The sequence below is a fragment of the Oryzias latipes genome, chromosome 7 (assembly GCF_002234675.1).
Source record: "Oryzias latipes chromosome 7, ASM223467v1".
NCBI lineage: Eukaryota > Metazoa > Chordata > Actinopteri > Beloniformes > Adrianichthyidae > Oryzias > Oryzias latipes.
Window position 1 is genome coordinate 2106715 of NC_019865.2, and position 24413 is coordinate 2131127.

General features: G+C 40.7%; 1 protein-coding gene and 1 long non-coding RNA gene across 3 annotated transcripts in view; one reads left to right on the forward strand and one right to left on the reverse strand.

The window, feature by feature from the left end:
- Positions 1 to 24413, forward strand: part of vdralpha (vitamin D receptor alpha) — a 65772-nt gene that overhangs the window by 6068 nt on the left and 35291 nt on the right. The window lies entirely within an intron of this gene.
- Positions 893 to 9373, reverse strand: LOC110015319. The gene is made up of 2 exons (XR_002290498.2): positions 2908 to 9373; positions 893 to 1331 (listed from the first exon to the last, which is right to left on the reverse strand). It is a non-coding gene; the product is annotated as an uncharacterized LOC110015319 (long non-coding RNA).

Here is a 24413-nt window from a genome sequence, read left to right on the forward strand (position 1 = left end):
ACATCACTTAATGAGGGCAATTTCCCACTGGCAAACCAGTGTGCCGCGGCCATAGATCATGTTTGTTGCAGGTAGGCCTGCACAGTAAATCGCAAATTTATCGCGATATCGAACTGTGCAATATGCATATCCCAAAGGACGGTCGCAATAACTGGTTACTTTAGATGTGCTAAAACAATCTTATTGCAGCTTGAAATATTTAACAAGTCAAATAAATCCATTTATGCACTTTATCAATTGGATGAAGCCCTTTTATGTTAGATGTTCACCTCCCTGGTAGAGTAGTTTAATTTGGAGTATAATTGAAGATATGTTGACTCTTATTTAATTAAACTGCAGTGAAATGGAAATTATGGTTTTGGTTGTTTTGGTATATGTTCATATAACGCAAGTTATATCGTCATCGGAATATTGATCGCTGATATTGCACATCGCGAGTTTTCCTTATACCGTGCAGCCCTAGTTGCAGGGATTCAGTGGGATTAACTTGGGTGCACAGAAAGTGCTGCTAATGTTTGTTCATCTTGTTAAACATCAAACTTGCAGCTGATTCTTAATTCCTAATGTTCATAAAGGACACATGTCTAGTTTACGACGACTTGGAAAACTCCAGAAGAAGCCATACTTCATGCATCAGGTTGGTTTTCTGGAACTATTCAAGTTCTTCCTGCACCGTCATATTTTTCTGCCATCTGGAGAATTATGAAGTGGCCTTTTTTGGTCAATCATTGTATGGTTTACATTTTTCTAAAGGTGGGAAATTTGTTTATTAGTAAATGACGGCACATTACTTTATTAAATTGACTTTTAAAGTCTGACTGACGGAATTGATTTCTTTATTTGTACCTAAACATGAGGTATGTTTAAAATGAGAGCACTCAGCATCAGTCTGTGCTTTGATATTTTATTTATTAATCTACCATAACTAACATTCATGCAGACAGATTGGACTTCATTGCGATGGCTTTGAAATCATCTTTCTAGCAGCTTTTAGCCGTTTGTTCTTGTTGAAAAGCTGCTGTTCTTTTGGATAAAAGCTCAAAATCAAACATTGGTTCAAATCAGCGTGATGTGGAAATAATTGAATTTTGTAAGTGTCATAAAGAAAAAGGTGGACTTTGTTTTTGGCTTTGTTGTGCCAATTCCAGTTTGTGAGGCCCAACTTGAGTTGTTTGAGGCAAAGCGGACTTCCAGCCTGTAAAAACACCTATGTGGTGCTTCGCCATCTGCAGTGGATCCGTGTGATGAGCTTCAACAGCCACTAGTGGTTTTCAGAGGGGGCATTTTTATGAACCTTTGTGACCCACAGACCTGTTTTTGCAGGAACCTCCCTAAAAAAAAAAAAAAGAAGTTTCAAGCATGAAACATTGCTCCTTTTGGTTGCAGTTGACGTACGAAATAAACATCATTCCAACAGATTCTACATCAAAGCTGCAAAACTTTACTGTAGAACAACGTTACCACTTTACAGTAATAGGGCTTTACATTTGTAAAGTAGTAACACTTTACTACTGTACCTAAGAGCCTACTGTATATAAGAAACACTTTACTGTGAAGTGCAAATGTGTTGCACTTTTCTACATTTAAGTTTTATTACTGTAAAGTGTTGCATATCAGCGCACAGCTGATTTTCTCGTCTTCCAGCATCCATTGAAATTAGCTTGACTGCGTGAATAGTCAAAGATTTAAGGTCATTCAAAGGGTTAGTGTGTTATTTCCAGTCACTGGCAAAAGCTCTAGTGTCAATGTGTTAGAAAAAAAGTTTAAAAAAAAAGTTGAATTGTTTGTTTGTAAATTTTCATTTCGAACAATGAAATGGAAAACAATGAAAAAGTCAACAGCAAAGGAACATTTTTATACAGACTATAAATTAGAATAAATGTCAGCAATATATAGATTTTTAATCCTAGCCCAACAAGTTTATACTGTAAATAGTCATCAACATCTGCCCACATAATCACACGCACACAAAGATCTACACACAAACATGTACATGTTTACAGTTATACTAGATTTACCATTTTTATACTTTCCCTGTCCATAGTTCTTTCCACTGGGACCGCAACACCCAACCCCTGTCATCCCCAAGCAATACACAAAACACAGCAACTCATTCATATAAACTAGCACCTACACAAACAACAACCTGTGTAACTTGATTAGATGTATCATTCTTACTCAGAAACTATATTTACTGGAAACTATCATCTTGTGCTTTTGCTTGAAGTGGGTTATACTGTTGCTGAATTGTATCACATCATTTTGACTGTTCCATGACGTAACTCCATATATTGTTGCACAAAAGCTCTTTGTAGTTGAGTCCTCTAAAATGATTTTCTTCACATTAATACATGTTTCCTGTTAGGCTGTGATTTCTGGGATTTGATAAAACTACGGAGAGGATCAAGGAGTTTCCGTTCTGACAACGGTCCGATATTTCACCGTCAGTCCACCCACCTTCCCAAATCAGAAGGGAGCATTGGATAACTAAAAATGAAAGTCTTCATAATGATTTTGCGCTAAAGCATTCTTCTTTATGTGAAAAGTAAAACTGAAAAACTCTGCTAGTATCTCGTAAGGCACCGGCGTCAGGATTTATGGGTTTTTTTATGAACACCCATAAATTAAGGTCTTGGAGGAACAGCGTGCACCTTTTCATTCCTGAACTGATTAAAAAAGAGAGAAAAATCAAGCCGCGTCTTGATAAGTGGTGCTTCTTTTTCTGAGAACCGCCGTCTTCATTGGTGACGTTTCTGTTCGTTTTTCTCACACATGGCGTCCGTATTTTCTGCCGTTGACCTGCCCTGCCTTAAAAAGGTCCGACCTCGGCTTCTGTCTGCTTCCCGCTCGTTTTTGTGTGTCTGTCTTTAGAGGCCGGCCGACTGGGGCCGTGTGCAAACCGCTTACCGTCCTCCTCGACCTTTTTTTTTTCCCCTTCCTTCCAGCCTCCATTTCTTATTTTCACTTTCCCTGGAGGAACTATAGTCCAGACAGGGAAGGACAAGCCCACCTACAGAGATTGGTTGTAGCTCAACAAGCCTCCAAAGAAGGCTCCGCCCACCTTATCTTGTTTGTGTGACAGTTTAGTCATGCAAAAATGTGCACGATTGCACGCCCACTCTAAATCCAGTTTAAGTTAGCGCCCCCCTGTCGGTATTGCCATGAATGTTTCATGGATCTTCGTCCCTCTGGCTCACATTTGTTGTGACCCATGCACGTCCGTGCACACTTTGGAGGGGGTATAATTTTAGGCCACTGGATCGATGCCCGCAGGACAGGGTGAAGCACGCTCATGCTTAGTCTGCTGCCTTGTTGTGCTGTCTGTTCACACACACCCCTACTTTGCTGGACCTTATCTTGATATTATGAAACTACATCCTAGTAGGGTAAAGGATACAACAGCTTCCAGATAAAATACTATTACGATTGGTTAAAATTTCACATGTAGCATGTATTTATTTATTTTCTTTGTGACCGTAATCCGTGTGCATTTTTGCAGGCTCTGCTCTCCTGTTGGTCCCCGTCTGTCACGTCTCACCCCCCATTGCTCGGCTGGTATTTGTCTGCCTAAGCCAACGTTCAAACACATGCAGGTTTTTGGTCGGCTTTGGGGACTTCAAAAAGTACTTGCAGTTCTGGGATTCTCTTTTCAGCGCCGGGAGTTTAAAACAAACAAGGATACCTACATAAACATTATTTTTTATTTTTTTATGGGAACTATCCAGTAAACATTTAGTATTTGGCAAAAAAAAATATATATTTCTTAGCTTAAAAATAGGAATTTTAAGAAAAACTGTATAATAAAAAAAAGTACTTGCTGAGTGAATACAATAGGAAAAACAACAATAGCTTCAAAAATGCTGCTTTCAAAGAAATTCTTAAACCAATCAGAAAATCTAACTTTGCATTAAACTCGTGTTTTTAGGAGGAATAACCTGCAGAATACATGACTGACAAATCCTGTTGAAGCTTTAATGTCCAAAATAAGTTTCAAAGTGCAGTTCTGTTTTTATTGAATTATGCTTTTATTTTATTTTTTGATTTAGAACAGAAGAAAAACACTTCAGAACTAAAGTTTTTGTTAGTAGGGCGTCTTCTATCAGTTTAATCGAGCAGAGACAGATTTACTCGGATACATATCTTTGTATCGGTGTAAATGTGTGTAAACAGGTTTTAAAATGGAAGTGAACAGTAATACATTTAGATGATTTAAGGTTGTTTACACTCATAAAAGCAGCAACAAACTCAACAGCTGTAACCGAACGCAGTGATTTATCCACCCTCATTTTCTGCCCTTAAATGGATTCTATAATTACACACGTGCATGCCGTGATTTTTCTAGCAGTCTGACGACTGGCTGCTCAAAGTGAGGATCGTCAGCACATGCACACGCGTGTTGGGGAACACGTACTCTGAAGCCGTCCGTCACACGAGCCGAAGGGAACAAAGGGATTTTCACCAGCAGAATGTCGGAACACGCCATCGACCACGTGTTGACAGTTGTGTCGACCAGAACAGCCATGAAGAAAATTAGCTTCCTCAGACTGTATATAAAATGTTGTCATCGTGTCTGACAGACATGCACTCCACATTTTAGAAGATGCTTTATTCCAATTTACTGCTTAGAATCTGAATGACAAAAGTGTATAGGTGCACAAACAAAATAAAAGGAGAATAAAAAGAACCTCAATTCAAGAATATTTGACTTCTTTGTTGCAAGAAAAACAATCCAAATACAATTTTTAAGGGTAAAAAATAGACGATTTTTCTTACACCATTGGCAGATTTTTGCCCATTTAATTGAAAGTTTTATTTCTATTTTATTTTTTTGCAGCAGCAACACGGTGGGGTTATATAAATTCACTCCCCCCACTCCCTAGAAAAATTAAATGTAATTGATCTATGCTGAATGTGATTTTAATCAAAAGTTCTTTAAGGATTTGTCGGACATTGAAGTCCTTTTCTTTTGTTGTTGATGTAAAAATGTTTTTTTATGAAAAATTTGGGTTTGTTCTTTTTTAAATCAACAGGTTCTTTAAATGGAAAAATGAGACAAATGTATCTTTGAATGTCCTATTCTTTATTGGAATTTCAATAAGTTAGTGAGTATAGTTCGATTCGTACTATAACCGAACTAAAAGACGCATTAAGCGAGACGAAACGGTCCGAAAGTCCGTCAGTCAGACTTTAACTCAGAACTTGTCTGTAACACGCAACACGTTATCCATGTTAGAAGCGTTAGCCATGTTGGCGTATTAACAGTATCTGTAACTCCCAACCTTATTAATAACTCGTAAAATAAATTTATAACTGCCCGACATTACTACGCTCACAATGACGGCCAAAAAAAACAGACGGACGTTTTGACAGAGCGCCGTTTAGCTCTCTAAATCTCTTCACTCAATCAAAATTAATAATTAATAAGAATAATAACATACGGTGCTCCAGACTATAAGGTGTACTATTGTTTAAAAAAACAAAAACAAATTAAAGCGCTGGAAAATACAGTAAATAAAACTGGTTCTGTAGTTTAGCAGAGGAACCCCGCCCACATTTTTATTACACTGTAAAAACAGGCCCCCTAGAATTATTTTCAACATTTTTTAAGTTTTCTTTTAAATAAGGAACACAATGTTGCCTCTGGGATTAGAATATAGTCTTCAACAGTCTAGTGACTAAGACATGTCTTCTTTTTTTTTTAAACCCAGTATTTTTATTGAGTTTTACATTATACAAACACAATTACAGAGTTCTGTTAGTCTGAAAGACAAATTACTACAAGAAGTGTTTATAATAAAGCTAAGGAAAGAAAACAAAAAGAAACAAAAAAAAAACCATACCATTCCCTGTCACTGCCACAGTCAAACCATCACTCCATCACGCATGACCTGTACTATATGCTACCACATGCAGCTAAGCTGCTGTAGGCTTGTATGACTAAAGAGCTGGAAATGTTCTCAAAAAGGGACCCCATAATTCTTCAAACATATCAGGAGACCTTTTGAGTGAACACCTAATTTTCTCCAGTTTTAAACAGGACATGATATCCTGTAGCCACTGTGAATAAGACGGGGGAGAGGTATCTTTCCATTTAAGCAGTATAGCACGTCGTGCCAGGAGTGATGCAAAGGCTATACAGTGTTTTTTGGCAGTACCTGAAACAGCTTGGTCCTCCACAACCCCAAAAATGGCTGTTAATGGATTTGGTTTTAAATTTGTGTTAAATACACGAGACATTGTGTCAAAAATTGTCCTCCAATATGCATTCAAATGAGGGCATGAAAAGAACATATGATACAGAGAGGCATCTGTAAGATTACATCTTGTACATAGTGGACTAACTGTGGGGTACATAGAAGCCAGCTTTACCCTGGAAATATGGACCCGATGTACCACCTTGAACTGAATTAGTTGGTGTCGAGCACAAAATGAAGATGAGTTTACCAGTTTAAGAGCAGAAACCCAAGTATCATCTGATATAGCAAGGCCAATATCTTTTTCCCAAGCCATCTTAAATTTATCCACAGAGGAACATTTAAAGTTCAACATAATGTTATATAGTATAGAAATAAGACCCCTCCTGGATGGATCTAGTGAAAAAATCTTGTCAGTTATTTCTGTTTCTGTGGTAGTTGAGAATTGAGAATTGAGAATGTCTTCTTAAACTAAGATTATTTTTCATGATAAGATGATTTTTTATGTGTGTTTGTAGACAGAAAATACAACATTTTTTTAAACAAGTGTCTTTTTACTTTCCTGAGATTCCGTTTTTGCAGACGATCATCTCTAGTCAGTCCGAGTCTTCTGGAGTTCTGACTCGAGGAGGACTCTGTCGCCTGAAACCAGACGGCGCTCACAGCAGATGCAGCCAGAAGAGTGGGTCTCGAGCTGAAACGTGTGTTCTTGAAGCGACATGCTCTCAGTATGTGCACGTGTGGTTGAGCGAGCGCAGGGTGTGGCCGCTGCATGCTCTGGGCTGCCCAACACACACTTGCAGTGCCAGGAAAGCGTCCGATGTCCCCTCGCTTCTGATTGGTCCCTGTTGGCTCAGTTGGGTTGAAGGAAGGTTAATTGTTGTTTTGATGTTTCTTTCATCGATGGAAAAAACAATTTGGAAGCTTATGCTTTAAAGATGGACTCAATCTTTTCCATTCTAAGGTAAATTGGCCTCAAATAGGGTTGTGGTCTCATGATTGACGGGCTGTTCTTGAGTCTTGGACTTAAGGATTTGAAGCCACCTCTAGTTTCTTTCTGCTTCTTTTTAAGATGAAATCTTTCAGGCGAGAAAGGTACAACTGCTGTTTAATCAGGACATTTGTCTGCCGTCTCCCTAATTTCATTTTTAGACAAATTTTGGAATGCATTTGCATGTTTTCTTCCATTTCTTCTGAGAACAGGGCGTTCTAAGCAACTTTCTAACTTTTGTTTGTTTACCTCGTCAGTTCCCGGAACTGACCCCGAGCGTGCGGTGCAGGTTATTGGGGCCCATGTTCTCATTTAGGTTGAGCCGAGTTTTAATGGACATGATGTGCCGGAGCTGGTAACTAGACAAGAGGAAAGTAGAAAGCGAGAGATGGAGGGATGAGTCATTTTCTCTGTCAGACACTGTTGTTTTCCACTAAACCCTGTTATTTTCACTCATAAGTGGATGCCAGGTAGTGGGTGGAAAAAGCGTCTCTTTTTGTCTTCACATTCTGTGTATTTTATAATTGGGCAGAATGTGGTTGAAGTTGAAACTTTTCCATGTACTTGTCCCAGGGTAACCTTCCTCTCCCATATTTTATGGGAACAAAAACATATTTTCAGAAGATTCTCCTCATCCAACTTAAAAACAGGAACATTTCACTGCTTGTTTTTGTGTGTCCAACATTTTTCCCGTCTGATACAACAAAAGCGACAAGACACATTGTTTTTACATGTTTTACCTTTATATTAATCATTTATATTTTATATTAATCAAGCTGAGCAAATGCAGTTTTGTGATAAACATTTTTCTGTCCAGAAACAATATTTTTTTTTATTAGGAGTGGGTTAATGTGTGAAAACTTGTTTTTTAGGGGAAAACGGGAAGCTTTTAAAATGAACCTGTTGATTTATCTCCTTCTGTGTTCATCCATATGTCTGCTGTCTTTCCTCAGTTGGTTTTATCTGTTGAAAGAAAGAATTTATGTGATCATCCTTAAATCTAAATTCTTAAATAAATAGGTCCAATATTGGATCCAAGCTGACTCTAAACTTCCAACTATTTGACCTTTTTTTTTTAAAATGGTGCTTAGGAAAGTCTTTATTGGAGTTCTTGTTTGTTTTGTAGGTCTGCATGGTTTCTTTTCTTGTCTTTGTAAGGCGGGAAGTTGAAGTAATCTAAAACAGCCAGACACAAACGTCTTCAAACAGTGGAAAACCTCAAAAACAAAAATGTTTAATACGACCAAAACTATCCACCCTAAAATCCCATTGTCTCTCTTTTTGTTTTGTTTTTATTTAGCAAATGCATTAGGACGATAATAAAAAAATAAAATAAACTAGGAGCTGGATTTCCAGAAGAAAATGCAGGGTTGAATGCTATATTGCTGAATGAAAATCAAACTTAAAGGGTAATAATTTGCAAAAGAAATTCACAAAAAAGCGTCAGCGCCAGGTATGGAACCAGTGAGCTTCTGCACCAAGGATTCCCCATGTATTTCAATGGAGGCCGAAATCCTGGAACATCTGGAAACGTTCAAGGATTTGAAGGACCGAAAGTCTTAGCTGTAAAAAGCTGAAAGAGCTGAACATTTGAATAGTTGAATGGTTGAAATAGCTGAAAACTTGTAGGAGTTGAGCAGCAGAAAAATGGCGGAAGATACTAGAATAAAGAAAGAGAAACAGGAAAACAATGGGTTGAATACTTAATAACATTCAACCAAATAAATATTGTGGTATTTGTGTGGCGATAAAGTTCCCCTTACTCATATTTTGCTCTGTTTCTGTTGGGTATTATCTCCATCCTGACAGGAATGGCAGAAGAATCCTCTGAGATGATGAGCAGTCTGTGTGGCTCACTTTGCTGCTGGTTTGGTGCCAACAAATACATCATCTGATATTCAAATGCCACCGAGTGTTTAGGATGCTGCGCGGCTCCTTGTGCTAAATGTTAGGCGTTGACAGAGACACTTTGACTGTGAGGCAGTGAGATGAGGTTTCAAAAAGCCATTTAAACATCTTTCGCCAAATTTGTCACCAAGTCAAAGAAGTTGATTCAGTTCCAATTAAGACTATAGATCAGTACTGATGTGGTGATCGTTTCTATTATGTTTGAATGGTTGCCATATCTTTTTAAATCTTTTATAAACCCAGTTACGTCATTTGAATTCAATTCAATTCAATTCAATTTTATTTGTATAGCCCAAAATCACAACAACAGTCGTCTCGATGGGCTTCGAAGTAAAACATGAAATCAAAAGGATCACGAATACAAAGAGTTCAATAGAAAAATACTAAAATGAACTAACAAACTGACTAAGCTATACTGGCATCCCTGCCCTTAGACCCCCCTTCGCGGTAAGGAAAAACTCCCAAAAAAAACGGATTCCGGAAAAAACGAAGAAACCTCAGGGGTGCCCACATGAAGGAGGGATCCTCCCCCAGGACGGACAGGTGATTTACCAGAAACCTTAGAGAAGAATTAACTTATCTAAATCTACAACTACATATATAAAAGTCCAGCAGACGAGCTTCATCCAGCCGTGGTTGTGGGGACAGTCAAAGGCGCGAGTCGAGCCGGAGACAGGAACCACAGCCAGGTGTAGGAGCAGGAGCAGAGATGAGGTACTCGGTCAGGTACAGAGCAGAGACGAGCCAGAGATGAGCCTGAGACAGGATCCACAGCCAGGTGTAGGAGCAGGAGCAGAGACGAGGCACTCGGTCAGGTACAGAGCAGAGACGAGCCAGAGATGAGCCTGAGACAGGATCCACAGCCAGGTGTAGGAGCAGGAGCAAAGGCGAGGTAAACGGTCAGGAACTGGAGCACGGATGAAACAACTGGAGTCTGGAAGCACTCCCACTCCCCAGGAGGGGAAAGAGGGACAATACATGAATCGCACTGCACCAAACAGAGGCATGGAGAACTAAATGATAAATTATGATCAAGAATAGAGGAGAGGAAGGGTAGAAGTAAAAACAGGAAAGAGGAAAGAACCCCAGTGCACCATAGTTACCCCAGCTTCAACTTCTAGCAGCCTTTTAAACGAAATAGCTATTATTAAGTTTAATTTAAACAAATTAACATTAAGTTAAATAATCTCTGAATACTAACTAGTCTGACAATAAGCCTGTCCGAAGAGGAATGTTTTCAGTCTAGCTTTGAATGTAGAAACTGAGTCGGCCTCTCTTACATGAGCTGGGAGTTTATTCCATAAAACAGGGGCTTGGTGGCTAAACCCTCTACCTCCAACCGTACTTTTACTAATTCTAGGAACCACAAGCAGTCCTGCATTTTGCGAGCGAAGTGTTCTGATTGGTCGGTAAGGGACTATGAGGTCCTTAATATAGGACGGGGCCATTCCATGTAAGGCCTTATAGGTTAACAGGAGGATCTTGAACTTGATTCTGGAATCAACTGGGAGCCAATGGAGCGAAACTAACACAGGAGTGATGTGATCTCTTCTGCTGGTTCCAGCTAACAATCTAGCTGCTGCGTTCTGAACAAGCTGGAGACTTCTTAAGGAACTCTTAGGACACGCTGCTAACAAGGAGTTACAGTAATCCAGCCTCGACGTAACAAATGCATGGATGAGTTTTTCAGCATCACTCTTAGAAAGTAGATTTCTGATCTTAGCAATATTCCGCAGGTGAAAAAAGGCAGTTCTGCACGCCTGAGATATGTGAGCCTTAAATGATAAATCCTGGTCAAGTAAAACCCCAAGGTTTCTAACTGTGGAATTAGGGGCTATACTTATGCCATCCAGGGAGACTATCTGAGCAGACAGAGTATCTCTGAGGTTTTTAGGACCTAGTATAATGACCTCAGTTTTTTCTGGGTTCAAGAGGAGGTCATTAATTGTCATCCAGGTCTTGATGTCACTGATGCAGGCGTTCAGTTTCTCTATCTGGTCATTCTGGTCAGGCTTCATGGATAAATACAACTGCGTATCGTCGGCATAACAATGAAAATGAATGCTGTGTTTCCTGATTATGTTTCCTAGGGGTAGCATATAAAGCGTAAACAGGATCGGTCCCAAGACTGAGCCCTGTGGGACTCCATAGTTGACTCGAGTGCACTGAGAGGAATGGCCATTTACATTAACGAACTGATACCTATCAGACAGATAGGATTTAAACCACTGGAGAGCAGATCCTCTGATCCCTATGTCCTGCTCTAATCTATGGAGTAAAATACTGTGGTCGATAGTGTCAAAGGCTGCACTGAGGTCCAACAGGACCAGAATAGAAAGTAGTCCCTTTTCTGAGGCCAATAACAAGTCATTAGAGACTCTAACTAGTGCAGTTTCCGTACTGTGGTGAGGTCTAAACCCCGACTGAAAGTCTTCAAAGTGGCTGTTGTCCTGTAGGTGGCAGTAAAGCTGCTTAACTACAACTCTTTCTAGGATTTTAGAAATAAAGTGCAGGTTTGATATCGGTCTATAGTTGGCCAAGATGCTAGGATCCAAACTGGGCTTTTTCAGAAGAGGTTTAACAAATGCATATTTAAAAGACTGTGGCACGTAACCCGTTTCCAGAGAGGCATTTATCATTGTTAATATTGAACGTGATATGTGCGCCGTATACGTGATAGAAAAGTTATACATCGGTGGTTCGTCTGTTAGACAGACGTGGAACGGTCGTGGAAAGACCCAAACGTGCAAAAATCATACACAAACTTTACATATTAATTGCGTATAAACTACATAAAATACACAATAAACTGCATAATTCGCAACCGACCAAAAATGTAGAATTCACAAAAGGACCCGCCGGCCAAAACCCTCGACAGACATTTATTTGTGCACATCAACGAATGTCGAATGCAAGAAACACATGTATAGCGCGCATGTATCTCGAAAGGTCAAAATTTTATACGTGGAAATTGCGCAAAATGCACATAGTGGCTGTGTGACACGGCCTAAAGAAAAAGCGGATGTTCTACCAAAGGGTTTCATGGAAACTGGAACCAATAAGCGCACTCATGCCACCCCTCTGCCTTTATGGCGACATTGGCTTCCTATTAAATTTAGTATAGATTTTTATGATTTTAATTTGGCTTTAGAGCCTTGCACAGACAAGCCCCATCTATATTTCTGACCTTTTAATCCCTGCACTCCTGCACGTTCCTTGAGGTCCACTGATGGGAATCTTTTATGTGTTCCAAAAACTCGTTTTAAAACCAGGGGAGACCTTTCCTTCCAAGCAGTCGCTCCCTGACTTTGGAATGACCTCCCTATGTCTCTACGCCAGATTGACCCAGTCGAGTGTTTTAAAACTCAAATTAAGACGTTTTTATTTAGAAGAGCTTTTAGATGACTTTTACTTGTGTTCACTTTTATTTGTTTGTTTTACTTCTATGCCCGAGTGTGTTTTCTGTGGGTCTTACCTGCTTTCTCTGATTTTGTATTGTTTTAACATTGAGAAGCACTCTGTGAGTCATTCTCTGCGAAAAGTGCTATATATACATAAATAAAGATCGACTTGCTTACTTCATCTGTCGATCATGAAATGAGTTCTGTCAAATGCTGGAATGGCTGCGGTCAAGCAGTTTAATTATAAAAACGAGCGCCTCAAATGGGATTAATTTGTCAACACAAAACCTAAATGTTTCTCAAAACCCAGCGTTTACAGGTATCTATGTGTGAAATGGATTTTTGTTTAAAGAAACACTTTGAAGAGGGATCTTTGCCTTCCATTAATCTGTCTACTTGATCACAGTGGCTAATCTGTCTTTTGGCGGCTCCACTCTAACCACTCATTTCCCACACGGGTCTCTGCCAACTTTTTCACAGCAGAAACTGTCATTAAAAAAACCATGCCGTCCTTCCTTTAACTTTATTCTTCATTATTGCGTCCGGCTCAGTGATCTGCTGCAGATCCACCGCTGTCGCATCCTTTTGTTGGCAGATCTCAGATGCTTTAAACTCTGAAAGCTTTTTCAGCTGAGTAAAAACCGATCACAGATCCTTCAGCATGTAATAACACAATGGGAGAAGATAATTATATAAACTGATGTTGGTTGGTATCCAAACCATGTTGTCAGCGTATGAAAATGTTTTCCTGTTACATTTTGGTTGACTTCAGTTCTGGAAGATCCTGTTTCTCCCGCCTTTGCTTGTGCGTACGTGTGAACAATCAGGTATCCCCCGGGCTTAGCTGCATTACCTTCTTTGGATTAGAAGAGATAATGGGCTGTAATAGGAAATCTGGAAGTGACAGGTAGCTGTGATCCACCCCGACTTCACAAAGCCCGTGCCTTGTGCGTGCATTTTGCTTTTCTAGCCATGGTTTCCTTCTGATTGCAGTTGTGACATTCATGAGCCGTAATGGTTGTTTCGCTGATGTGGGAGTGAATACTTGAGGAAGAGCAGCTGATATTTGAAGGGAAGAAAACAGACTTTTATCCTCTGGTAGGGGCCCTGCTTGGCAGTTCTTTCTGCTTCTCAGCTCGTCTTCCTTTACAGGTTTGCCAAGTCAAGAATGTGTAAGAGTCTGTTTTCAAGCCTTAACCTGAAACCCATTCCCAATCTGAATAATCTATTTTTTTCCCTGTGTGGTCAGTGTCTGAATGTACTTTAAATTGGTTTGTTTTCCCATGTCCTCTTTGTAAAACTGGACGTTTTCCTTGGGGAGTTAAAGCGATCTGATGGCACGGTGGGTACACTTCAGATAACGGTGAACTTTAAATGTGAACTTTGGCGGGGCGGTGGCGATTGATTTCCACCTGCATACTTGGCAGTCTAGACGAGCTGGGAGAAGTCTGTCACACTACAAGGGTGGAAGCCGCATGGTTACTCGGCTTATTATCGCCCAAACAGAAGGAGTGATGGTGAAAGAGAGTTTTGTGCCAAGAACAAAAAAGAGAACATTTCTGAGGAAGGGGCTTGTTTCTTATGTCACACGGGTTTGCGTCTTTGCATTTTTTGGGTGGAAAGTAGGGCAGATGGTAACGGTGATTAGCAGGATGATGAATGGCGTGATCATATCTGCTCATTTCTTTGTCCTCCGTGCACCGCCGGCCCCCTGTGACACATGGAAATAATACACACAGGAATTTACCTTTCTACTTTCAGAGAGGATAAAGGGAGCCTGAAGTACACTTGCATACCGGGTGGGCTTATCTTCTATGAACCCCACTTTCACAATACCCACTTAGATTATAACTTGGCAAAGAAAACGTCTGGAAAAGTTGAAATCTTGGCAAAAACAATTTGTCGTTTTTTCCCCCCATTGATTTAGATGAGGCTGCTTTTGATGTAAGACAATGAATGAACATTTTTTTCTGCTTCTGCTACAAGATGTTTTGCCACCTGGTTATGTGTGAAGCAACCTCGTGTTCAAAATGTTGAGGTCAGTCGGGACGGAAACTTGATCCTTTTGGTTCCATTTGTTTGTTTTTCTTAAAGACCCACTCTGATGAAAACGGTGTTTTCAACATGTTGTTGTATTTTTGTGATGGAGGACATATATTAAGGAAATTAAAGTTAAAATAGCCTTTACTGAGTATTTCTTTATTCAAATTGTTGTGAATCAGGAGCACAAGAAAAAGAAATCTTGAAGATGGGACATAAAAGCTAGCAACAAGCTCCCTGCGATGCATTCACTGTCAGACAAACAGATCCATGAACGTCTTCGTTTTCCTCGCCTGAGCGTGAATCTGGATCCAAACTGGACGGCATGATGGCTCTGATATTGCTCGCCATTTTTGTTGCACCGCTAATGTTAGGTTGAGAGTGAGAGGGCTGTAAGCTAGCAGGAGAGTTTGCTAGATAGATGATGGGAAGGGGAGGCAGGATTACTGTGCACCAATGATCCCTCCCACAACTCAGAGGTGCATTTCTGATGAACTCTTGCCGCTCTGCAGTAACTATGTCCTTGAAAACTATGCAGTTTTTATTTTAATTTACATTTTTTAATTTGGGCTAAAAATGACATCATCATAATTGAAAGACCACTGTGAACGCTTTGAATATAGATCAAAAGATGATGGGAGTGGGACTTTAAGGAGTTTATCCTGAATTTGCCCGGGATAAACTACTTCAGGATTTGGAAGCTTAGGGAATTCCCTGCAGCTATGAATTACTTTGACTTTGATTGCATTGTCATGTGGCTTTCATGGTGAACCTATAGATTCAGTTTTACTGATGTCTGCCTGCAGTTCAGGCAGGGATGCTGCTTTTGTTCACCTTCATAACACACCTGTTCAGCCAAACAGGTGTGTTATTTACCTCCATCTTATCAGGAAATGACAAGTACATTTCTTGTGGAGAATTAGACTTTTCTTTTGTTTTAGTATAAAGATTAGAAATTGAGCGAGTTTTTGATTGAACCTTAACATAATAATACTTCAGTTTTTGACTCTTTGTCATTGTCTATTGGTAAATATATGTATAAACAAATGGGATGTTTAACATCATCTTCTTTAAGGAGTTTGTAGATGTTTTAGGGCTGTAAACTCCTCGCTATACACTTTTCTCTGACGGACATGAACATTTTCACATGCTCAGTTAAACTCTCAAAGTTGAACCCTTTCATAGAAAACGAAGTCCAATCAAAGTTTTATGTAAATATCACAAACATTCTCTACTGGAGACGCTGCAAGAAGGAGATTGAGATTGAGAACACAATGCACGTTAAAATAAACTGATAAATAAAAGCAAGCCGAGCGGTGAGGCCTGACAGATGCTCTGCTGTTTCCTGAGGGAGCCCTGGATTGGATTTTGCTGCTCACGTAATGAGGAAAACACTTCTGCTGCTCCATCCTTTGTGCTTTTAGGTGAAGTCAGTCTGTCAGTCAGTGTACTGTACATATTGGATTCACCCAACACTGTTGGTCTATACTGAGCAGTTGTGCCCACATAAGCCACCAGAACACATGATCAATAGCCCAACCGTCTAAATAACATCATCCCATCCAAGCGAAGGTTGGTTCTTAGACGCTCAGATGTGGTCGACTTTCTGTAAATGACAGATTTTCTGATGTTCCAACCTGACGGTTCTAGACGACACTGATCGTCCTGTTCTGAGTCATCTTTGGTTAAACACGTCAAAGTTTTACTTCTTAAAACATCAAAGGTCAATCTTTAACCTGACAGCCATCATGTTTCAAAAGTTGCATTGAATAGATGTCAACTAAATTGATTGTTAATTAATTGCGCGCCTGTTTTATTGGACTCTTAGATACTTTTATTATTTAAAGTCTATGTTTAGTTAGTTGGCTCCTTTTTTTTGTTTTTTTGTTTTCTTTTCCTCCCATGTTTGTTCTTCCTCTCTGGTTTTCTTTCATCGTCATTCTTTCTTTCCCTTTCCAGCCTTTTTTTCTGTTCCATTTCTTTCTGTCCAAAAGTGGGACTTTATGTGATTGTTTTCTCTAATTTTATGCTGGTGGGCAGTTCCTCCACCATATGTTTCTAATTTTTATCCTTAAAATGACCTTGATCTTTTTTTTGTTGTTGTTTTTTTTTTGAAAAGCTGGGACATGTCAATCACAGAAGGGTTATGTTTGGGTCCTAGTGAGTTTGTAGTCGGCTTCGTAAAAACATAGAAATGATGAAGAAACCATTAAAAAGTCATTTTTAATGTAGCTTTTTTAAATTATTTTTTTGTATATTTTTACTGGGCATCTTCACTTGGACTGCTGCTCTTGTGACCCCCACCCTGGAGCAGGGGATTTTTTATTATTTTTACATATTTGTTTGCAATATTATAAAATAAGAACATTAAATCAAGGTACATTTTTACTTTGTTATTGATCTTTTCTTGACTTAGTTTCGAAATAGTCTCTTGCACACGACTCGTCCTGAATTCTACCGTTAATTTCATCATTGCAGGATGAAATAACGGCTCTGACATCACAAAAAGCACATTTTCGTCTAATCCAAATGCAGTTTATGAATTGCATTTAAAAGGAGACAGAGATTTATTCCTGCGGCTTCCCTGGGTGTAAATAGAAGTGCAGACGTCCAGCTGATGGCGAGTGCCGCCGAGCAGCTGCTCATTGCTGTTGTAAAATCCGACACAGACCACAGCGAAGCTTTTTCCTGAAAGCCTCCTTGAATGAACGCTCACATCACTCACAGCGCTGCTCATTGAGAATGAGCTTCCTTCTAAAGTCCAAACAGTTTTTCACTCGTCGAGCAGAAAAAGGAGAAACGCAGACGCACTAATATTTGTGTATTTGAAACCGTCTCGATCAAACACCAAGGTTCGGACATATTTTGTAAATCGGAAAACATTGAAATGGCTTTTTGTGGGGAATGGCTACAGATAATTTAAAAAAAGAAATGTCATTCATGTTTTCGAAAGGAACACTTGTGTACAAAGCCACAGACTACAAGCTGGGCGATATAGCCGATAAAAAAAATAAATCTCCAATTTCTATTCATTCCACATTCGATTTTCGACTTGAATCAACTTTTTTTCTCTCTCTGCTTTTCCTTTTTTTAACAAAAATGATGAAAAACATTTGACCATAGCTGTTTTAGTTTGGTGGCGCAGTGGTTAGCAGTCTTGCCTCACAGCAAAGAGGCCCCCGCTTCAAATCCCGGCTGGGGGACCTGAAACAGAACATCAATGGGGGGCCTTTCTGTGTGGAGTTTGCATGTTCTCCCCGTGCATGCGTGGGTTTTCTCCAGGATCTCCGGCTTCCTCCCACCGTCCAAAAACATGCTTCATAGGTTGATTGGCAACTCTAAATTGACCATAGGTGTGTGAGAGTGAATGGAAGTGTGTTTGTGGACATTCTATCTCTGCGACAGACTGGCGACCTGTCCAGGTTGTCCCCTGCCTTCGCCCACAAGTGGCCGGGATAGGCTCCGGCAGCCCCGTGACCCCGAAAGGGAAAAATGGAATAGAAAATGAATGAATGAATGAATCTCCTTTGGAAAATAGCCTTTGGAAATTGGCTCCAACACAACTGTAAAAATACGACGTTTTGCTTGAGCATCTCATAAAGACAAATACTAGAACGCACTCGGCAAAGCAACAACCTTGAAACGGATTGACTCACCAGTCAAGTTGGCGGTGGATAAACAAAAAGTTGATTCCATTAATTTGCATTTATTAATTACATTAAATGGAAACAGGTACAAAGTCACAACGTAATTTGAATGTTAGATAAAAAAGTTTTTTTCCTAAGGAACGCCTGTTTTGATTTCTAATCCATCTGCTTTAGGCGTTTTCACGCCACCTATGAAATATTTGATTTTCAATCACAAATGAGTTGTTTGTGTTTTCCTGCTGAATAACCCCCCCATTAGAAGAGGGGTTTCAGTCCGTCACCTGAAGTCTGAACCAACTGGAAAGAATCAAACCTGCTGAGGAAACAGATTCTCTAAAGTTGAGAGGATTGACAGAAAAAGCCCCCCCCCCCCCGATTCTGCCTCCAGTTGATTCATTTTGACATAAAATCAGAACCAAAACTGCCTAAATACACGATCATGTTTTAGATTCTTCCATTGCAGCCCCGCCCCCTCACGAGGAGTTCCACTCAAAGTGCCTCTTAAAATAAATACAGTGTTCTATGAGTTACATTTGTTGCATTTGTCCGCCACGTCCCAAATTCCGGTCCGTGAAAATATATTCTGACCTTAAACCGGTCCACGATTACATGTTGGGATTCACACGGAACAGCTTGTTGACATGGAATGACAGCATCGTAGCATCGTACATTAGTTTCTAAGTATTCTTAGTCCATATCAACGCTCTTTATTAAACGTTCCGTTGCTGCTGTGAGTTCAACAGGTTTATCCTCCAGTTCTTTCTGGAGCCTTTCTTTAGCCTCGGGGAAGAAGGGTCACATCTGCGCTTTGCCAGAGACCGGCGGACTGACTTTACTCTGAACAATGGACACTCAAGAGAGCAGAGAGCTGGGAAAATACGATCTAGATTTTCCCCCAAAAAAAATCGTCGAAAGCAACAAATTCGAATAAAAATGATTGATTGCCCAGCCCTACCTCAGACCCATTTTCGAGATGTATACAAATCATGGGAAGAAGATTTCCACTCTGTTATTTGTCTTATAGCTCATTCACTTCAGCGGGAATCTGACCTCAGTTTTGTGTTGTTTGTAATCCGTTGCTTATTTTACTTGGACCCCCTTTGAAGGTCGACAGACATATTTGATAAAAAAAAAGTTTGAATCAAAGTCCAGCGTGTCTGGGATGAGAAATCATGTCTGAAGCAGCTCGACTGTGAAGCTCTTAGAAAGGATATGAAAACAAAAGTATCAAAGATTCGACTTTTGAGACTAAAGCAGCTCTAACTCTACGGATTTGGTGGCTTTTTGAGTCTAAACCTCTGTTTGTTTTTGCTACATTTCTCTTTGGTTTGTGCAAATCACAGAAAAGGAAAATATGGACTTCTGCTGCAAAAACAAACATTATCCCGCTTGTGGAAATCCGTGCACATGTTGTGTGAAACCGCTTCAAAGATCTGCAGCAGACCTGAAGCCCCCGTTTGTAGTTGTGTCCCGACCGTGCAGTCATTTCAGCCTAAAACGTCCAGCCACTTATCAGAGCGCGGTTCAAACATCGGTGAGGAGCTCTAACACACAAAAGGTAAACTTAGGGTGTATTCAGAATGGGGGGGGGGGCGTTTGCTTCGGACCGGGTCCACTTAATTTGGTCTGGATCGAGCACCCAACCTTGCCGTTTGGTCGGTATTCGAACCAAAGCTTGTAAACAAAACCATGTGACCAAAGATCTCTTCACTCATTGTTCAGGAATTATGAAGGCGCCACAGGGCGGTTACTGACGCAAAGACAGCTACGAAGGTACGCTAAGGCCGTTTTGGTTCAGTTGTTCCGCTTTGAGGATGGATTGTATTCAGATTGAGGAAAATCAGAACGAACCGAAGCTCAGTCCGATTAAAAACAAACCGAGACCACTTCCAAAGATGGATCCGAGAGCGGTTCCAGGTCCCGGACCACAGTCCACTTGGGTGTATTCAGACGGGAAATTTGTTCCGGATTATCGAGGTTAACGGACTCTGGTTCACTTTAAGCGGACCAAATGTGTCCGGTCTGAATACACGCTAAGTGTCAGACATGGACCAGGATGGAGTGGTTGAAAGAATTTCTCTAAGATTCACTTGATCCTTTCAGTCCATTCACTTGTCTATTTTATTCTGGGAGCTGCATTTGTATCACTGCAGAAGATGATGGGATAATCTTCTGTGCACAAACCAACCCCCACTTTAATGTCATTTCAAAACCAACAGAAAAACACCTTCCCATTTATTTACTTTTGATGTTTTTACCTCTTTATTTTAGTTTGATGGGGATTCCTTTTCCTGTGTTCTTCAGTGTCTGTTTTCCTTGACTTTTATCTTTGTTGGGTTTTTAATACTTCTTCCTAACCTTCTCGCGTCCCTCATCTGCTTTTGCTTTTATTTTTTTCATTGCTTCATTCCTTTCTTTTCCAAGGTCCACTTCGTCTCTCCCACTCTTCCCCTCGCTCCTCCTCTTCATGTCGGAACGCCAACAGCCCGATGGCCCCCTTCACTTTCCCTCCGTCTGTAAAACAAAGTCGAAAGTTCAAAGCTGCATCTTGGTGACAAAAGAGAAACAGTAGGGCAAAATATGCCACATAAAATGGAAAATGAGCTTCCCGTGTGTTAGTGTTTGTGTGGCCCGGCCGGAGAGCGACAGTTCTCATGCCCACCTGTATTTATCCCAGCTCTGCTTCCTTCAGCCCCTGTTATTATAGCTCCTGCATGAAGCAGCCTCCCACCAAGCTCAGCTTGCTGGCAAACTCCACGTGCAATTAGCACAATCGTATTCACTTTCCCCGCTGGTGAGCGCGTGTGCATCAGGACGGATTTTTTGGGGGGTTTTCAGGGAAGTGCATGCTGCTTGAGAGGACCAGAACAGGGAGAACCAAAACAGCTTGTACCGGACCAACCCACTCAGAGAGACAAGCAGCCATACATGGGACAAATAAGGTTTCCCCCGTCCAAAGGGCTTTATTCCAGGAGTCGTGTGATTTATTCGCTTGTAACTGTGCAACCCTAAGTTTCTTTTTAACCGTTTGTGGAGGATGATTGTGCAGCTTTTCCAACAATTCAGTCAGGAATTTGTACAATTTAGCATTTTATATTGAGCTTAAATCTGTTTTTGGACTTTTTGATATTTTCTTAGGGTTGTCGCTGACCCGGCCCCAGAGGGAGGGCTAGGCTCGCCCATCTGCAAATTAGGCCCCCCCAGGACAGGCGCTACCATATTGTTTTGTTTCAGTTTGTTTCAGTGCTGTTGTGCCCTGGGCAAAAATGGACATTAGAATTTGGGTAAGAAAAAGAAAGCATGGAATGCACAAGCGGTAGGCCTAATATAACTACTGAAACGACTTCAGCATCAGCAAGGCAAGTGCAGCCACATCAGCTCCACCACTGCACACCAGCACAGCAGTGCTCTGTTTGACTCGCCAGCAGTCGATAAAGCAAAAGAAGCGATTCTCAAAAAATATCCAATATTCATCTGCAAAGAAACACAGTTTCTCTAGTTCATGGTACTTTGACAGACCCTGATTAGAATATTGGTTAAAACAATTATGCGTATGCCCCCCCCCCCCCCCCCCCCCCCACACACACACACACACATACCCCTCAGCTAAACTCCTTTGGAGCCGGTTCTGGGTTGTCGGTGTGACCTATTTCTGTTTGTGATGAGTGATGAATTTGGCTGTGCCATATCGAGCCATTGCAATAGCACCATTAAGTATCTTATAATCAGAGTTGAGCCCCCCCACCACCACCACACACACACACACAGTGCCGCTTCAGGAGGTGCATGCATGTGAGATGCAACAGCGTCCTTTCTGTGGTTTTCTGCAGGGAGACCGTGAAAATATTTGTTAAATCCTCCTGTCAGCCGTTCAGCTCAGTCCTTCAGCGCCGTGCAGTCACTCTGACCTGGCTGCATCTCCTTCTCGGGTTGATTTTTCACAGGCTGACGTTCACCTGGCACGGTTGTGTGGAGTGTGGAGAAGGAGGGGGTCGTCCACTGCCTCTGGGTGTGAAAACGAGAGAAGAAACAGTCTAGAACAGGGGTGTCAAACTCATTTTCACCGAGGGCTACATCAGCAAAGTGGCTGTCCTCAAAGGGCCAGATAGAACCTATACTGTAATGAAAAATAAACGTAACTACTCCTTAATGTTAAATAACTCAGTATTTATTTATTATAACCTTTTAAGGTGAAAATTACAGTTGCATAGAAAACACATGTTTGCTTTTAACTCTAGCATAAATCCTTTTATGTTTGATTCTGTCAGGTTAGGTTATATGGACAGTATTAGAGTCCTAATGTATAGTTGCCCAATCCGATATTTCAAGTCCGATTACCCCTAGATGTGAATAAATACACACCCATTTTTTATTTTCATTTTAAGAAATTAAAAACTTTTATGCTCTCGCGCGCCACATAAAATGACATGAAGGGCCACATTTGGCCCCCGGGCCTTGAGTTTGACACATGTGGTCTAGGATGTCCGTCAGGGCATCCTCAGCAGTTGGAGTGCTGTCAAGGCTTTGATCTCCTTCCACGTGATGCCAGAACCATCACTATGGGACCTTTTCACTATCTGCTGTTTTTAAGCCTGCTTCGCATCTTTCTTCTGGCTCCACCTGAGATATAACACCTTAGTCACATGCTTCCACAGCAGAGTTCATTGTTACAGATGCTGTGGGTTTTGGCGTGGAGGGTTGTAGAGAGGAGCGGCTGTGCATGTGGGTTTTGCAGTTCCCTTGAGACTTGTATGGCCACCTTAAGGGACGACATGAGAATGGAACGTACCATTGTGTGTGTTAGGTGTATCATGAAGTATTTGTAAGGCTAATGAAGTTTCACTCACTGTTAAACCATGGTCCGGGTGATTTCTCAATTCTGATTGGCTGCTGGTTGTGCATTAAAAGGTGATATACCACAGTGATAACTGCACGCCTAAAAAAGAAGTTCCAGTGGCATAGCTTAAATGTTCCATATCACTGCGCTGGCTTCTTTAGAACAAACTTAAGCTTAATATTGAATATTTATTTCTTTTGCAAGTGACCATGGTATAAGCGGGTGAATGGCCTTCAAATTGTGCATTAGCAGAAATGAACTCACGCTGTGGAAGCCTGAACCATCCGATGCAAAGGCCAATAACCCGTACATGACGTACGGGTGATACTGTCGCATGGAGCCCTGACACCACACTCATTAGTCATTAGTGAGAAGCATGCCAATGGCCGTGCACCAATGAAGCACGGACAGGGTGTGGAGGTGACACGCGGGTTCACAAAGTGATCTACTACCTTGATGTTTTGTTTGGGCCACCTGCGTGACCCAAATAGGGTGGAGCATATTTTGCCCCTAGATCCACCCGTAAGGGCAGTAGGGACTAAGGCTTTAGCGTGTAGCCACTCTTCCTTTCCCTGCTTTCTGTCATTCTGCAGCATCCATTCAACGATGGAATGGGAGCTTCACTATTTCTTGGAAGACTAGAAAACCTTTCAAAATAAAACATTTCCTGACAAATATAGAAGATGTTAATACTATGAAAATTCATTATTTCTGCATTGGGGTTTAGCTTTCGTTAACATATAATCATAATGCATGATTTGTATTTACCAGTGGTATTAAAAATGATAAAACTTGTTTAAAATGCAATGTCTTCATTATATTCATGCATATAAAGCATTAGATGGCGTATACTTATATATACTTATGAGATGAGTGTACATGTGTTGCTTTTGGTTTTTGCACATGGGGGAGTAACAGTTTATGAGCCATAGTGGGATAGGAAGAGGTCCACTATTAGATCCCCTCACTTCTTTCCACAAAACGTACCATACCGAACAATTTCTGACCCACTAAGTCATGATTTTCTTGTTTATCGCATCTTGCCAACTATGTGGTATTTATAGTTCCAGTAAGTGGAGTACACACATTTCTCAACAGTTCAGCCAAAAAACATGGCTGCCATTTGAGCATTTCTATTATGTTGTTTTTTCAAACAAGAGTCAGATGGCTGCATTGGTTCATTATTGCTTTTTATTTAATGTTTAGCATTAAAAAAAACCCTCAAACCTTGGAAAATGCAAAGAACAAGCTGTAGCATAAATATTTGATGAAAAGTGGGACCCTGTGTTTGTCGCTGGAGTGTCCGTTTGCGTCTGTCCAGTTCTCAGTCTCCCATCTTGTTCACAGGATTCAAATAAACATCCCTCCAGCCTCTCGTCTAACTCCCTCGCCTCG